General features: G+C 48.0%; 1 pseudogene; it reads right to left on the reverse strand.

Moving 5' to 3' along the window:
• Nucleotides 1–467: 467 nt before the first annotated feature.
• LOC120706977 lies at nucleotides 468–4,077 on the reverse strand (annotated as a pseudogene).
• Nucleotides 4,078–17,704: the final 13,627 nt, after the last annotated feature.

Genomic DNA, 17,704 nt, shown 5'->3' on the forward strand with positions numbered 1-17,704 from the left:
TCCACAGCCGCAACAGCAACAGTCGACTCCCTCCTCCAAGACCGGGACGTGTTCATCGCTGATGTCCGTGAACACCTTCTCCAAGCACAAGAATATGCAAAGCGCAATTATGACGCTCATCACCGCCCCTTGGAGTTCCAGGTCAACGACTGGGTGTGGCTACGCCTTCTCCATCGCCACACACGTTCTTTGGTTCTAGGCATAGGCGGCAAGCTCGCCCCAAAATATGCAGGACCATTTCAAATCATTGAATGCATTGGAGAGGTGGCATATCGCTTGAAACTTCCAGCAGGTGCACGCTTCATGATGTGTTTCATGTAGGAGTTCTCAAGCCGTTACACGTCACACCATCTTCACCACCAGTGACGGAACGTGACCCAAGAGCAAGGGGGGGGCGTAAATTGCAGCACGTGGCTACTAGCTGTGGACTTTGAATGTACAATAATACACCAGAGGCTATGCGTTAATGGGACATTAGAAAAATTCCTTTGGGCAAGCAGGGGCCGGAGCCCAGTTTCGCCTCTACTGAGCTCCGCCCCTGTTCACCACCAACATTGCCTCCAATCCAGCACGGCCGCATGCTACAGCAGCCTGAGAAGGTCCTCAAGTCTCAACTTCGCCACGACACTGCCCAAGTCCGTGGAAAATACAAGTCTTTTTCCTATGCCCACTTTGTAGCTCCCTCTAGCGTCCAACCCTTGCCCAGAGCCCTAGCCTCGATCCGCCCCTTTTATAACTCCCGGTTATCTAAAATTCCAGCTAGGTTCAATTTTTTTCCTCTCCGTTCTCTGCAAAAACAGAACGAGATGCAATAGAATTAAGTTCTGAGTGTTTCCTTCCAAACATGTAAAAAATTGCAAAAACACAAAAAAAAACTATTGAACTAGATGAAAAATCCACCAATTTGAAGACAAGAAAATCTCTGACCGTATTGCAATCTCTTGTAACACCTCACCAATCTGCAAAACAAATATCCTCTGCTATCAACCATATCAAACACAAGCTGCGCATGAACAAACAAGTTGTTCCAGGCGTTTATGCATATGAGAAACATATCTTAGAACGGTTACTGATGTTGCAGTGGAATCTTACAGGTGTGAGACTCGCGCATCAAAAAGCCAGCAGTGAAGAGCCTAACATTCTATATTTCTAACCCATGTTGTTAGCAATCTATAATGCCAAAAAACAACTGAAGGTGACACTGATGCGCACATGTATTCTTGCCCTTAATGAAACAAATCTTTTATACTCGCTAAAATGAGAATGGAAATGGATGCCTATGAGAGAAGAACAATGATTCAATTTTTGTCTACCTAGTAAGTTGAGCTCAACAACCTGTAGAACCATCAGTAGTACTCTTTCAATCTAGCAACATATCATCCTCATTCACATCCACAACATTGAGCATGCATATGTATTTTTGGAGTTTTTTCATGGACAAAAGGCTTTCCCACAAAAATCATACCGACAGCACCATATGGAATATGCTACATTCTGCCGAAGTAAATCATGAACAGCACATCACCAATAATCACCACAGGAGCATATCCCTTGCTCAAAATGATGAAAACGATTGATATCTCTAACGATGATTTCCCGTGGAACAATTTTAGATATCACTTTAAATACGGTATGGCAGTCCAAGCAGGAACGTAAATTTTTCATAATCCGTATTGGATGGCCAGGAGGTGTCATAGCAAGGCCATATGCTAAAGCCAGCCTTTCACTATGCACCCATAGCATGCGAGCTTTTTCTTCATCGTCCACATCATGCAACACTACGTTAATGTCTGGAACATAACCTTTTCTGATGGCCTTCAGGCTTAGCCATTCTAGCATTGCATTGATTACTCGCATATCTGGATGGTCAACTGATCCCACTGAAAAGGCATGAACTTCCCCCTTGATTTCAACCCAACTAAGGCCAGCCTCTTTTTTTACACCTATGTTCCTCATTGATTTCCTTAAAAGTGCAACTTGATCCAAAATCCCAGCTGCAGCATACATATTTGACAGTAAGGCATAGGTTGTCTCATCTTGTGGTTCAATCTCAAGTACCTTCTCTGCGGAAAATCTTCCCAGAGCTACATTCTTATGGACTACACATGAGCTAAGCAAGGCCCGCCAAACCATAGCAGATGGTGCTGAAGGGATATCCCCAATAAAATTTAGAGCATCATTAAGATGGCCAGCACGTCCCCGAAGCCTAACAATACAAGTATAATGCTCCATAGACGGTTTGATTCCATGATCCATCCTCATAGAGTTAAACAGGGAGAGCCCTTGGTTGACTAAGCCTGTGCTACCACAAACAGATAGGAGAGCAACAAAGGTGACATCATTTGCTTTTATACTGGTTTTCTTCATCCTGTCGAAAAGTTCCAAAGCATCCATGCCTCGTCCATGGAGAGCATATCCTGAGATTATGGCATTCCATGAGATTACATCACATTGTTTGATAGCTTCAAATACCTTTAGAGCATCCTTAATGCATCCGCACTTGGCATATGTATCGATCAGAGAGTTGCAAACAATAGTGTCACTACTGAATGTGGATTTCTCAACCATGCTGTGAATTTGGACAGCATGTTTGATGGATGCTGTATTCGCACAAGCCCGGAGCACACTGGAGTATGTAACTTGAGTCGAAAGCATCTGTGCAACACGCATCTGTCGGAACACTCTCGAAGCCTCTTCCCCAAAACCAGACTGGCAGTAGCCGACAATAACTGTGTTCCAGCTCACTTCGTTGGCATCCTGTAGTGATGAGAAAATCTCAAGTGAATTTTCCATGTTTCTGCACTTGGCATACAGATCCATTAGTGCATTTCCAACAAACAGTTCGGACTCATAGCCTAACTTTATAACAAGGTTATGAATTTGCTCGCCCAGATCCAAGAATGCAACATTAGTACAAGCTTGCAGAACACCAGACAAACTAAATTCATTAGGCATCACAGAAGACCGCATCATTCTTAGGAACATCTCAAATGCATGCTGATTTTGATAGTTCTGAGCATACCGAGAGATCATAAAGCTCTAGAGTATGACGTATTCATGCGGAATCATCTCAAAAATAGTGCGGGCATCCTCAATGTCTCCACATTTGGCATACATGTCAAGCAAAGCGCCACCAACATGAGGCTCGGTATCACAAAGGGTTTTGACTGAGCAACCATGGATGCCCTTGCCTAGCAAAGGAGACGACAAGCAAACTGCAGCCTTGAGCACACTGGTAAGCGCAAAAGGATTAGGCATGGAACCTGCCATCCACATCTTGGAGAAAACGTTAATCGCATCCTCAGGACTGTCATTCTCAGAATAGCAAGAAACCATCGCTGTCCAAGTGACAACATCCTTCCCAATGATCCCATCGAACACAAGCCTCGCATCATGGACAGACCCACAAAGAGAATACGCATCAATAAGCGCTGACCCCACAAAGGCATGCGCAGGCGTGCACGCTGCAGACAAGCCCTGCAGCATCCATGGCAACCAGCAGCTTCAGCATTGTGGTGAGCACGAACTGGTTCACCTCGTGACCCTCCCTCCGCAGCCTCAGAAACAGCTTCGCGGCCTCCTCGAACTCCCCACGCATCGCGTGTCCCTGCGCGAGCGTGACGAAGGACACCATGTTCCGCTTGGGCATTCCGTCGAACATGCTGCGCGCGGCGGCAAGGGGTCCGAGCTTCGCGTAGAGGTTGAGAAGGACGTTAGCGCAAAAGGTATCCAGCCGTACGACCCCGCCGCGCTGCACGACGCGCGCGTGCACGGCGCGGCCAGTGCGGGCGTCGCCACGCGCGATGCAGCGCTGCAGGAGCCTTGCGCACGCGTAGGAATCGAGCTTGGGGAGCGCGAGCGAGGCGAGCTCGTCGTCCAGCCACTGCAGCGCCGCGTTGGTGGCTAGGTCGCGGCGGGGCGGGCCACTGGGTTGATAGACGGTAGAGTGGAGGAGGCGGCGGATCATACGGGCTATGGCGGCGAGAGGGGGAGCAGCAGCGGCGCGCTTGATTTTCGTCTGCTGAACCAGGTGCTCCCATTCCCATAGCTCCGCGACAGACGTCACAACGAGCGCTGGTGATTTTACCAGTCAGTCAGTCTGGGCAAACGGCCCATATTGCTTTGCTGACATGGGTATGTTTGGATCTTTGGGATTATTTCTAACCACTTCTTTTTAGTTCAAAATAATTCAAAATTCCCGAATATTAGGGCTAGTTCTTAGCTATTTATAAATAATATACCTCAAAAACTATCAGGCTCTGTTTGGATGTAGATATTGAGCTCTCGGAATTGAATTGGGCATCAATACCAAATCGGACTATTATTGGAAATGGATTACAATATTGTTGTCGGTCGAAACCCACCGGCGAGCAGCGACAGGCAACACGAAGAGCCGGGAGGTCGCCGGGGCGCTGGCAGGCACTGCTCCCTCGTCGACGGCCCGCAATTCCGTCACGCGCCTGGAGATTCCGTGGAAAGCCGGGCGTGCCACCTGACTTGTACCCGATCAGGAGGGTGCGAACGTGCTTCAAACAGTTTCCTACGTAGAAAGACACGTGTAAACATAAGTCCGAGCCGTGGTCGGCTCCCCGGGACGACTCTTGCATCGGCTTTAAAGGGTCGATCGAGTCACAGTGTCAGATTGGATCTGTTTGCATCCGGATGTTGATGAATAAAGCAAATAACTGTAAAGCTGCTTCAATTAAAGCTAATTAATCTAATCCACGATGGTAAAAGCTTCACTGCTAGATCGGAACATCCTACACGTGACTGGGCCTAATGAACGTAACAGATAACTAAATCATAACCCAAAACAGAGGCCTAAGAACTAGCAAGAGCCGATTCCCGGAACAATCCCTATCAAGGCTAAGATAAAGCATCTGCTACACCACCGGATCATCAAACCCGTTTGCAAGGCCTAACCTAGCAGATATTTTGCCAACTCTTAGAGATAAGAGCAAACCATAACAGATTAGATCTACTAGACATAAAAGAAGCAGAGTGTTGTCTCTGTGCAGCTAATTCTATGCGACAAAAACTAGCATAAGATTGAAACATGACTGCACAGAAACAACATGATATTCGTAGATGATAAGCAACAAAGCACAATAGATCTACTAAAAGCCATGTTACGAACATCGAGATAACTAGTACTACTCGCCATCAAAAATGCTTCAGTACGAGTAATACCAAGGTAAAAGCAAGAACAACACTGCCCTGATCGCGAGACGCGATCAGGGCAGCATGGCGCTTACTTGGATGAAACCCTAGAATTAGGGGTGGCGATGCGCCGAGAGTTGTTGTTTGCGAGACGTGATGACGTTCTTCCTCATGAATAACATAGGGTACATATTTATAGTCCGGAGACTTGGGAAATAATCTAAACTAATCTTGTCCCGATCGGACTCTATCTCTAATCTTGAACTAAATCTAAAGATACATGGCCCATGTGGCCCAAATGCTCACGCAGGAGCCGATTTACAAGCCTTCTTAATCTTCTGCTTTAAGCCCATCTTGCTTTCAGCCCATAAATTAATCCTGTTAATTTATGGCGATAACACATGTCCCCCTGGTTTTGGCAATGATAGTTCCAAAACCACTCCGTCGCTTCATCTTCCCGTTAATGCTCATTAAACACACTGCAACCACCAAGGAAGACGCAACGTCTCTGCAACTGGCTCCTCATAGGATGTGAAACTACCGATCCGCCTTCCAACTTTTCACTATTTAATCTCACCCCGAATCGGCTCTTCTTTACAGCAAAACTCCTTCTTCTTCCCAAAGCCAGTAGCGCAGAAAACCCCAATCCTCCAGCAATGGCGATATCTTCTTCCTCTGGCTCCAACTCCTTTGGAGATTCCTCTTCTTCCCCTTCTCCCTCTTCCTCTTCTTCCCTTTCCGCCTCCTCCATTGATCCTATCTCAGAGAGCCGAGAGCCGACCCCCGAATGGGACCCAACAGCAGCCTACGAGGCACTAGCTCCTCTGCATTGGGATGCAGAGGAGTTCGACTTCGGGGTCGCTTCGGAAGAGGACGAGCCCACGACTGAGGGAGAGGAAGACCTCCGGTTCCTATTCCAGGAGGAACTGGAGAGCAGCGAAGATGACGGCTTCTCTTGGGAGGGAGCCGACCCCTCCGAAGAGATCGACTCCCCCTCCAGCGATGACACGGCGGCAGGAGGAAACCCCCACCAATTCCTCAAAGCTCCCACAGAGGGAAGCGAAGAAGGAAGCAGCAGCGGCGGCGGACAAAGCAGCAGCAGCAGTGCCGACGACGATGATGACGACAACGGAGACACACCGACGCGAAGCCCCAAGCGCCGTAGGCACTCAAATACCTACGATTGGTAGATGTAGGTAGCATCGCAGGGGTAGGATCACAAAGCCGAAGGATTAATTCCTTTGTAACAATCGGCTTTCCTTGTAATGATCTTTCTTTTTAATGAAATCGAATTTCCTTCAATTTCGTGTATATCCGCTTACTTTCCGAAAAGCCGATGGCAATGCATCAGGCTTCTATAAATATCCAAGAGCCGACAAAATTCAAAATAGAAGCAACCCGCACAAGAGTAGAGTATCACTTCCACCTTGAACCGAACTTGACAACCCAAAATTCTTCTGCCACATCCTTTCAATCCAAAATCTTTCTGTCTTGGCCCACGAACCCATGAAAACCCCATAGATTTGATCTCTTGTGAAGCAAATAGAATTTTTTTTTAGTCAAAACATCAATCTGAACCTCTGGGCCGACTGCTTAAGAGCCTGGCCTAATCCCTCTGAGAGCTGGATTACATGGTACAGCAGCGTAGCAAAAAGTTACATGCCCTTGTGGCAGGATTTGAACATAGCCAATGCACTTAGTTTATCATTCTCTCCACTTGACAAAGATGAAAATCTTCTGAAAACCATCGGCTATTTTTGGTCTGATGTTCTGAACTGTTTCTTCTTTGATCATGGACCTATGACCCCTACTCTGCTGGATGTCACCATGATCACTGGCCTAGACATTAGTTCTCCTAATTCTGCTGCTCACAAAATGGCAGAAGTCCCCTTCAAACTTTCTTCCAAGGCTAACTGCACAAACTGGGGCACTTACATGAATCAGCACATGAAAACAAAAGGTCCAGTGACTGAGAAGGAACACACAGCCTTCTTAAATCTTTGGCTAGAGCACTTCATCTTCTGTTGTCCCTCTTTAGCTCCAACTAAGAACTATCTTCCCTTGGGCTATCACCTGGCCCATGGCAATCACACCGGCCTAGGCAAACTTTTCCTTGGAGAAACCTACAGATATCTCCATTTGATGACAACTAACTTGCTTAACCAAAAGAAACTGAGAACTGGAGGCCCTTGGTGGTTTATTCAGTTGTGGGCACAACTGTACTTTCAGCACCATATCCCCAACTTCCAAGGCCTGACCAAGAACTCTTTTCCTGATGAGAGTGGCAAATCAATTAGATGTACTAGCTATGGCCAAGCTTTATTTAGTCTCCCTGGCAGTAAACTGAATTCAGCAGATGCAGCAAACTGGTTCAGAGTCTTCTACAAAGGACTAGATAATCCACTCTATTTCCCATTTACTGAATCTGAATCCTTTGAGAACCCAACTGCCTTCAGATTAGACAATTTTGCCGATGACGACAGCACTCGGCATCTATACTCTTTAATGATCCGACCTGGCTTCCTTCCTGTTGGCATTAGCACCTCTAATAGAATTATCAAGCCAGGTTATGAATCTTACCAACCAGTCATAGCAGCTCGGAAATTTGGCCTAGGACAGGTCCCTCCCCACTTCCATATTCACCACTTGGTGGAGAGTAGAGCCGATCTGCCTGATGGTCTCACCAGTTCAAGATGCTACGGCATGTTTGATGATCTCCACATTCCAATACTAGCCGATCTGTCCTTTAATCCCTCATTGATCAATTTTAGCACATGGTGGGGAATGTGGAAAACACATGTATTCAAGAAAGCTCTAGGCCCTCGACTGCAGCAAATTAATCCTGAATATATAATCTCCGAGGAAGAGGTACTGAATTTATGCATTTTACTCTTTCTAGATCATCCATCCTTCCACTTGTCTAATTCTTACTCACCCTGTTTGTAGCAACAAGATGGTCCAGAACCTATGACCAGTAATGGGGAGCCATTCCACTTTCTTCCAATTACCCCTGATGTACTCTTCTGCAAAGGATCACCGTCAATGAAGAAAGTGATAATGACTATTCAGCCAGACTTACTTCAGTCGGCTTCCAAACGAAGACAAGCTTCTGCAATTGTTGCCCGCCGAGTCATGACCAAGAAAAGGAAGATGATCACGAGGCATGTCATCAAGAAACTAGTGCCAGTTTCCCCGAGTCCATCAGAGTCCAACACTAACCAGGTAACTCGTCTCTCTAAAACTTTTCTTTATTGCATACACATGTACCCTGGTTGACTATAATTCTACTTTCAGGATGCAACTGAAGACATCTCCAACGCAGAAAGCCCAGTACAACATGAGACGACTGCAACTCTGACAGAGGCAAACGAGGAACAAGCCGATACTGTCGATGCTCTTGATGTCAACACAAGCTCTAACAGGACGATCGCTCTTGAACCACCCAACTCTTTTTCTTCAGAACAGGTAACATTACAAAACCAATTCTGAATCAGCCGATAGCTTCATAAACGCACCTTGCTCTAACTTCAGATATGCCCATAGAGCTTTGATATTTCAGGTTTGCTTTCCTTTGACCCGGCATCAATGGGTCTAACTATCCCTGGAGCAGAAACACCATCCTTGCAGCAATCGGCTAATTTGGCACATCAGCTTCAACTCATCAAGGATCTTCTATCTGCTCCGATCACTGCTCTGGTTGATGATTCCAGCAAGATAAAAGAAATTCTCGAGCAGATAGAAACCCAGCTTCCAGAATCACTTCAAGCCAAACTTTGGCCAGCTGGCCATATCCTTTTCTTCCGAGCAGAGGTGAAGGCAGCTCAACAAAGAATAGAAGCACGTCGTTCTCAAGCTTCTCTGAAGACTGACATAGCTCAAAAGTGCAAAGCCCTCAACCAAAAGAAAGCAACTCTGGATGCTAAAGCTGATATCTCCGAGAGCACAAAACGACTCAACCTCTTGGAAAAGGAACTGATGGAACTTGAAGAAAAGGTCCGCAATACCCAAAGACTAATCCAAGAGGAGAAAGCTTCGATCGCAAACTCTAAGCAGAAAGCCCAAGAAATGACTGAACAGATACGGGCAGAGTTTGCAGAGATAAGCACCTTGAGTCGGCAGATAATATCAGGCGATGACAAGGACGATGAAGAGATCATTACAAGAGCTGATGCTGTACATGTAGACGCCATCCATGCCATAGAAAGATTTCTGAACTAGTAGAACCATTCAGAACATTTGATGTTGCCTGTAAAACCTGAAACTTGTACTCATTTAAAAACACCTTAAGTCGATGGTTACACATCGGCTGTCTAGCTTCTCATATGTATTTTTACTAGCCAACTCAACGTGTTGGCCCCTTCTCTCTTTTTCTCTCTCTTTTTTTTCTTTTTTTTACTGGCCAACTCAACGTGTTGGCCTCTTTCTCTCTCTTTTTTTTACTGGCCAACTCAACGTGTTGGCCTCTTTCTTTCTTTTTTTTTACTGGTCAACTCAACGTGTTGGCCCATCTCAGTATAGCCGGATGGATCTCATCGTCTCTTGTCACTCACCTTCCCACATGCTCGGGAAATACTTCTTGAGGTGTTGACCATTGACAGCAACAGGAAACTTGACGTCGTCCAATTCCTCGAGCATGTACGCATTCCCAGGCAGAACCTGATCAACCTTGTATGGCCCATGCCTAGTTGGAGACCATTTGCCATACTTTTTCTCTTTAGTCCCCAATGGTAAAACTGCCTCCCAAACCAAGTCTCCAACCTGGAAATTCTTTGGGTTGACTTTCTTGTTGTACGCACGAGCAACTTCAGCCTTATTTTCCTTGATCTTCTCCAGCGACCAAAGCCTTAGCTCTGTCAGATCTTCCACATTATCATTCATCAAGGCTGCATATTGTTCAGTTGTCAGATCATTCTCGAACTCGACACGCCTTGATCCAGTCGTAATTTCCCATGGTAGCACAGTGTCTTGGCCGTAAACTAAATGGTACGGCGATGTCTTGGTGGATCCGTGACATGAAATACGATATGCCCACAAAGTTTCTGACAAAACCTCATGCCAGCGCCTAGGATATTCATCAATCTTCCTCTTTATGAGCTTGATGAGGCTCTGGTTGGATGCTTCAGCTTGTCCATTAGCCTGGGCATAATATGGAGACGATCTGATCAGCTTAATCCCCATGTCATCGGCAAACTTCCTGAATTCCTCTGATATAAAGACCGATCCTCCATCAGTTGTAATGGTCTGAGGAATCCCGAATCTATGAATGATATGTTCTTTGACAAAGCTGATCACATCTTTTGACGCTACTGACCTCATGGGCACTGCCTCTACCCACTTTGTGAAATAATCTGTAGCAGCTAAGACCCATTGGTGACCCTTGCTAGATGACGGGTTGATCTGACCAATCATGTCCATGGCCCAGCCTCTGAATGTCCACGGTTTGATGATAGGATTCATTACTGATGCTGGCACTATCTGAATTTTACCAAACCTCTGACATGCCTGACATCCTTTGTAATATTTAAAACAATCCTCAAGCATAGTGGACCAGTAATAACCCGATCGCCTAATCAGTCATTTCATCTTATGAGCCGATTGATGAGTACCGCAGGCTCCTTCATGAACCTCATGCAAGAGCCGATTCGACTCTGAAGGTCCCAGACATTTGAGCAGTAGTCCTTCCAAGGTCCTGTATAACATGTCATCCCCTATCAGAACATACTTCATAGCCTTGAGTCTTATCCTCCTAGGTGCCCCTCGAGCCGAATCCTTCAAATAATTGAAGATATCGACTCTCCAGTCTCCGGGTTCCAGAAACTAAACCTCCACATCGACTCCATCGGCTGTTTCCTTGTACCCAGAAGCCATCTGTGCCAAATCATTGGCTTCATTATTCAGAGTTCTGCGTATCCAGTGGAAATTGATATACCTGAATCGTGACATCAACTCACGGCACTGCATCCATATCGGAAAAAGAGCCTCGCTCTCGCATCTATACTCTTCCGTGAGCTGAGAAATCACCAGTTTTGAGTCCCCAAAAATTTCCACCGCTTCTGCACCAGCTTCGAGAAGCAGTTCCATCCCTTTGCGAACGGCTTCATATTCCACCAAATTATTGGTGCATGGGGCAGTCATCCTGATGGAAAAAGAGTAAGTCGCCTCTCGAGGCGATACCAACAGAATTCCCACACCGCACCCATCATCACAAGCCGATCCGTCAAAAAACATAGCCCAAGCACGAATAAATAGTGCAGTAATATCAGTACTGATCCTGTCTGCAACAAGATCCGCCAGTGCTTGTCCTTTGACTGCTTTCGCAGGCTGATATCGAATATCGAACTCTGACAATGCAAACATCCATTTTCCAAGCCGGCCTTTCAGGACAGGAGCCGACAGCATGTGCTTTATGACATCCGATTTGCATATGACAATTGTTTCCGCCGAGAGCAAAATATGACGAAGCTTTGTACATGTAAAGTATAAGCAAAGGCAAAGCTTCTCGATTTCAGGATACCTGATCTCGGGGTCTAACATGCGACTGCTGAGGTAGAAAACCACCCTCTCCTGGCCGTCGTGCTTCTGGACTAACACCGAAGCAATAGAAGTGTCACCCACGGATAGGTACACGTAGAACGGCCTATCTTGCTGAGGAGGAACCAACACTGGAGGCTTTGATAAATATTCTTTGATTTCATCGAAAGCTTGCTACTGTTCTTCCCCCCAGCGAAACTCATCATTGGATTTGATCTTGACTAAACCCATGAATGGTTCGATGCGCCCAGACATATTAGAAATAAATCGTCTGACAAAGTTAATTTTACCGATGAGCTTCTGCAACTCTTTCTTTGTAGTAGGTGGCTTCATCGTCTTCACAGCTTCTTGACTCTTCAGGTCGATCTCGATTCCCCATTCATGCACCAGGAATCCCAAAAATTGACCAGCCGATACGCCAAAAGCACACTTCTTTGGGTTCATCTTGAGCCCAAACCTTCAAGTCCGCTCCAAAACTTGACGCAGATCTTCTAGATGCCCCCCAGCTGATTTGGATTTGACCACGACATCATCAATATAAATTTCTACCAGTTTGCCGATGAGATCATGAAAAATGTAGTTCATGGCACGTTGGTACGTTGCACCGGCATTTTTCAGTCCAAAGGTCATAACCAAATATTCGAACAAGCCGACTGCGCCTGGTACTCTAAACGCGGTCTTGTTCACGTCTTCTGGGGCCATGAAGATCTGGTTGTAGCCGGCATTACCGTCCATAAAATTCATCATTTTGTGGCCAGCAGCTACGTTGATCAATGTCTCTGCAACAGGCATCGGGTATTCGTCCTTCGGCGTCGCTCTGTTGAGATCTCTAAAATTGACGCAGACACGCCATCGGTCATCCTTCTTTTGTACCGGTACCACGCTAGAGATCCATTCTGCATACCGGCACGGCCTGATGAAGCCAGCATCCAGCATCTTCTCCACCTCTTTCTTGACTTCTTCTAGGACTTCGGCCTTCATCTGACGTGCTCGTTGCTGAAACGGCCGAAACCCTTTCTTGAGCAGGAGCCGATGCTCGACGATGCTTCTATCCAGACCGGGCATCTCAGTGTAGCCGCACGGGCTGGCCGATTCTATAATTCCATTATCATTCGAAACCAAATAGTCGATGAGTGGCCAACTACCAGAGCAGGCCATCGTGTGTACATGATGTAACAATTCCGAACCCAAGCAGGATTTTTCTATCTTTTGGGGCCGGTCGCTGGGACCGGCCTCTCTATCTCTATTACATCCCGTGGCATGCCAGGATGCACCTACTCTGTGAGGCCAGTGGATAAGACCAGTCTCAGTCCGTTTTTTGTCGCTTCGATCCGATCACAATCTTCCAGGGCGATCCCTGAGATCGGCTCTTGCCCTTCCGCATCCCAGGCGTTCATGTCTGCGAGCGAGACCTCGCTAGAGTCATCTGCATGGACCACCTCCACTTCATCGCCATCCCATTGGACGAGATACTGATGCATTATGGAAGGGATACAACAGTTGGCGTGAATCCAATCCCTCCCAAGCAATACCGTGTATGTACTTTTGCTGTTGATGATGAAGAACGAAGTCGGGATCGTCTTGCGGCCCACTGTCAACTCCACATTAAGAACCCCCATTGCCTCTGATGGTTGTCCGTTGAAGTCGTTGAGCATCACATTGGTCTTGATTAGGTCGGCAGAAGAACGACCCAATCGGCACAGCACTGAGTACGTCATCAGATTGACTGCAGCACCGGTGTCAACCAACATCCTGTTCACAGGCTCGCCATCGATGAAGCACTTGAGATACAATCCCTTCAGGTGCTTGTAGCTTTTCTCCTCGGGCTTCTCGAAGATGATCGGCTGTGGGCCCAGATCCAGCTGTGCAACAGGCAAGTCCTCCGGTTGGGGTGCCCGAAACTCCGATGCGAGCACGAACACCATGTTCACATCAGCCGATGGCTTCTCATCGGCTTTTGTCTGCTTGGGGCGCCACTCTTTTCTTGGAGGGCGCCTTTCCTCCCTTCGCGGTCGCCTGACTTGCTCGGCAAGATCCGGACGCACCTTCCTCAGCACGTCGAGGTACTTTGCTTCTGCCTCTTCCAGATTGTGCAAGCGCTGCACTCTGCGCTTCTGCGAGCGATTAAGCCCGTCAGGACACCACCGTGGGCGATGGTACCTGTCTTCTTCTTCTGGCTTGGAATCACCCTTGGATGGCCGCCTCACACGGACATCATGACGTGTTCTGGGCCCTAAGCGCTGGAACACCGATGTCTCGTCCTGCTGGCGTCCTCGAGGCCTGCACTCCAAGCAATCATCAATAGTAGGCAATCGGCTCAAGCCGGAATTCCAACAGTACCTGAAGAACGGGCAATGCCAGTGGTCGCGTATAGCCTGGTGTCTCCCCAGTGTCCTTCCTATGCGGTGCTCGTACTCATCTTCTTCCGATTCATATCAGCGGCGCAACTTGTACTGGTACTGGTACTTTTCCAGAAGCCGATTAGAAGCTGGAAGCTGGTTGCGGATGTGACGCACTTGCTCTTCAGTCACATGTTGTTGTTCCAGCTTGTGTTCATCCTGCGGCCGCTTGCCAGAAGCGGCCTCTCTCCTCTGCTTGTCATGGCGGCGCATGGGTCCCACCATGTTGATCTGGAATGCCAAATTCTGGCCCTCGGATCCGAAACCTGATAGCTCCACCACGTTAGCTTGTGGGAAGGGATTCGTGTCAACCTTCATGGTGTGTTGAGCCAGGATTAATCAACCTTGCTCGATAGCCGATTGGATCTGTCGACGCAGCTCCTTGCATTCACCCGTGGCATGGGTGAACGAGTGGTGCCATTTGCAGTACAGTCTTCCCTGCAGCTCTTGTGCCATCGGTAGCTTGTGATTCTCTGGGAGCTTCAGCTGTTTTTCTTTGAGGAGCAGATCAAATATCTGCTCTGCTTTGGTTACGTCGAAGTCGAAGCCCTTCACAAGCCCCTGCTGTTTGATCCACTTGCACGGGACAGGGTTTGCCCCCCGAGTCCACTCTGCCACGGCCACTTCTTGCTCCTCGCCAGAGTCATCAGATTCATCCGCCTGGGCCATGTTTACATGGCGCTTGAACTTGTCCTGGTACAGCTCAGGATGGTAAAGCTCATACGCCGTATGCTTCTGCACCAGGTGTGCCAGAGACGTGAACTCCAACTGGAAAGCCAGATCCTTGATCGGCTTAGCGAGTCCCAAAACAGCCAGATCGACTGCCTCCTTCTCTGTGATGCGCGATGAGTAGCATCGGTTATTGACTTCTCTGAAGCGTTGTACGTACTCGGAGACAGTTTCCCCACGCTTCTGCCTGACTTGGGCGAGGTCGGCAATTCCAGCTTCAGCAGCCTCTGAGTGGTACTGGGTATGGAATTGATCTTCGAGCTGCCTCCAAGTTCGAATCGAATCTGGAGCCAATGACACGTACCATCCAAAAGCTGGGCCTGTAAGGGACTGGCCGAAGAACTGGACCCTCAGAGGATCCGATACTGAGATCATCCCAAGCTGCGTTAAGTATCGGCTCACATGCTCTATGGAGCTGGCTCCTTCTGACCCGTTGAACTTGGTGAACTCAGGAAGCCGATACTTGGGAGGCAACGGGATCAAGTCGTAGTCACTTGGATACGGCTTGGAATAGCCAATCGCTTTCCTCTTGGGCAGGATGCCGAACTGGTCTCTCAGTATTGCGCTGACCTGCTCCACAGTAAGAACTCCTGGGGCCGATGGCTCAGCACTCGGCCCAGTAGCGTACTTTGCCAGCCACGCTTGTTTCTCCGCGTCTGCTCCAGAAGCTCCTGGGTTTACCATCTGCACTGAGTGTGTTGGATTGACGCTGTCAGGGATGTAGGCGCACGTGTAGCCGTGCGGGATCTCCTTGGGTGGCTCGGTGAGGAATTGGCCTTCTCCAGGATCACCGCCGATCTTGTGGACGACGTAGATCGACGAATTTTGTGGTTTTGGAGCCGCAAATGAGAACGGCAATAGCGGCCTAGAATGCAGTGCAGCTTCCTCTGTGTGACTCCCCAGGGTTGGTCCCGATGGAGAGTACTGGTTCTTGGTTATCTCCTGGATGACGAGATGTGCCACGCGCTCGAGCTCGTTCATCAGGCTCTGAGAGTGCCGATGAAGCGTATGGGCCACCATGTAGTTCATATCCTGACGCAGGGCCCTGGTGCTCTCCTCTGATGGTACAGACAAATATACATTGTCAAGAGCACCTTCAGGTGAGAACCCCTTCCACTTCGTGGTTGCGGGTCCTCTCAAAAGAGCCGATGAGATCGGCTTCCAACAGAGCTTTGATCTCATCATACTTCTTCTTGTGTTCAGGAGGGAGCTCTTCATACGTGATGGGCTTGGGAGCGGGTTCTTGATCTTGAGCTCCTGTCATCTCTGCGGTGGGCGTTGTTGTTGATGAAGGTCCCACCGGGTGTGCCAGAATGTGTTGTCGGTCGAAACCCACCGGCGAGCAGCGACAGGCAACACGAAGAGCCGGGAGGTCGTCCGGGGCGCTGGCAGGCACTGCTCCCTCGTCGACGGCCCGCAATTCCGTCACGCGCCCAGAGATTCCGTGGAAAGCCGGGCGTGCCACTTGACCTATACCCGATCAGGAGGGTGCGAACGTGCTCCAAACTATTTCCTGCGTACAAAGACACGTGTAAACATAAGTCCGAGCCGTGGTCGGCTCCCCGGGACGACTCTTGCATCGGCTTTAAAGAGCCAATCGAGTCCCGGTGTCAGATTGGATCTGTTTGCATCCGGATGTTGATGAATAAAGCAAATAACTGTAAAGCTGCTTCAATTAAAGCTAATTAATCTAATCCACGATGGTAAAAGCTTCACTGCTAGATCGGAACATACTACACGTGACTGGGCCTAATGAACGTAACAGATAACTAAATCATAACCCAAAACAGAGGCCTAAGAACTAGCAAGAGCCGATTCCCGGAACAATCCCTATCAAGGCTAAGATAAAGCATCTGCTACACCACCGGATCATCCAACCCGTTTGCAAGGCCTAACCTAGCAGATATTATGCCAATTCTTAGAGATAAGAGCAAACCATAACAGATTAGACCTACTAGACATAAAAGAAGCAGAGTGTTGTCTCTGTGCAGCTAATTCTATGCGACAAGAACTAGCATAAGATTGAAACGTGACTGCACAGAAACAACATGATATTCGTAGATGATAAGCAACAAAGCACAATAGATCTACTAAAAGTCATGCTACGAACATCGAGATAACTAGTACTACTCGCCATAAAAAACACTTCAGTACGAGTAATACCAAGGTAAAAGCAAGAACAACGCTACCCTGATCGCGAGACGCGATCAGGGCAGCATGGCCGCTTACTTGGATGAAACCCTAGAATTAGGGGTGGCGATGCGCCGAGAGTTGTTGTTTGCGAGACATGATGACGTTCTTCCTCATGAATAACATAGGGTACATATTTATAGTCCGGAGACTTGGGAAACAATCTAAACTAATCTTGTCCCGATCGGACTCTATCTCTAATCTTGAACTAAATCTAAAAATACATGGCCCATGTGGCCCAAATGCTCACGTAGGAGCCGATTTACAAGCCTTCTTAATCTTCTGCTTTAAGCCCATCTTGCTTTCAGCCCATAAATTAATCCTATTAATTTATGGCGATAACAAATACCAATTCTGTTGTTTGGATGTAGATGAAATTGCTAGTTGGAATCAAATGAGGTGGCCAATACTAATTCGTGTTTGGATGTGCATATCGTGGAATTCGGAATTGACCATCTTCTCTTCTCTCCCCCCACGCACGAGCTCCACGGCTCCGGCCCTTCCTTCACAGGCGACACAGGCCATGGCCACCGGAGCTCGCAACCTCTGCTACCCCTGGAGCTCGATTCACCGGCACCGAATCGAGCTCCGGCGCTGCCAGATTGAGGAGGAGGGTGGGGGTGGCCGGCGTGAGGAGGAGTCGCCACTTCGTTCCTGGCCTCCGACCTCCAACAGCACGCGCTCGCCGTCGCACG

The sequence above is a fragment of the Panicum virgatum genome, chromosome 5K, assembly GCF_016808335.1.
Source record: "Panicum virgatum strain AP13 chromosome 5K, P.virgatum_v5, whole genome shotgun sequence".
In the NCBI taxonomy this organism is placed as follows: Eukaryota; Viridiplantae; Streptophyta; class Magnoliopsida; order Poales; family Poaceae; genus Panicum; species Panicum virgatum.